We start from the raw sequence: 1,131 nt of genomic DNA, 5'->3' as shown, positions 1-1,131 counted from the left end.
TTCAGTGTGTAACTTTGCAATCTTTCTCTTTCACCAAAGTTTTGAATTCCAGCATGAATGTATCAGTGACAACACAACTTAGTGCAGCTTCTAGGTTTTTGTCCAGCAGTTGCGAGCGGTACCTTGACTTTATCAGAGTGATTGCTGAGAATGTTGACTCTAACAACGAGACGTGCCAGACCTGCCCTTGCTCTCCATCCAGACCCGCCCCTGCTCTCTGAGTAGCACTAGACGGTTGGATGCTACTTGCCCATTGCCGTAATGTGCCCTGTTGGATCTGCTCATTATTGGTTGGGCTTGCTTTCTTCGGCTGGCCCAGAGTAGTTATTCTGATTGGTCGAGCTGACCACAGTGACAGCTTCCCTTTCCATATGATATTCGTGTTTCCATGGTTCTGGAATCCGATGTTTTCGCCCGTCGTACACAGCATTTTAACAGTTAATCAATAAGCAGCAACCAAGGAAGTAAAGCACACATAACAATCAAAAAACACTCACAGAATCTGCTCATCACCGTACCATTTTACCAACAAATGCACAAAAAGGTTAAAGTACACTTGCATACGCCGTGTGAATATTAGTACTAAGATCATATATTCAATTATGGTGTCTATTACTCATTTATTAGTTAATAATCAAAAATGCAATTAACCACACCTGGATTCTCAATTACCCACATGTGGCTAGAAGCTAATGAATTGGGCAACACTGCCTTAGAGTATTGCTCTGGATATATTTTCTATATAATTTACTATCAATAAAGCTCTCCAGGCCCCTCTCTCATCTCCTTTTGAGACAGAAGAGACCAAACTTTTCTAGTCTTTTCTCACACACTTATAGGGTTCAACGTCTTGACCCATTTAAGTGTAATTGTAAACAATTTTACAACACCAAGTTATAGTCCAACAATTTTATTTTAAAATCCACAAGCTTTCGGAGGCTTCCTCCTTAAGTGAATGTGGAAATGAAATCCTCGAACCTATCGCATTTATAAATCACAGAACAATGCCTGGTGATTACAGAAAGTCTTTTCAACTGCCCGTTGCCAAGGCAACCAAAGTGTTCAGACAGATAGGTGTTACCTACAGGGCCACCGAATATACAAATGGCCAGAACTAAAAAAACAGATGAT

The sequence above is a fragment of the Heptranchias perlo genome, chromosome 33 (genome assembly GCF_035084215.1).
Source record: "Heptranchias perlo isolate sHepPer1 chromosome 33, sHepPer1.hap1, whole genome shotgun sequence".
Classification (NCBI taxonomy): Eukaryota; Metazoa; Chordata; class Chondrichthyes; order Hexanchiformes; family Hexanchidae; genus Heptranchias; species Heptranchias perlo.
This window is presented reverse-complemented; position numbering follows the sequence as displayed.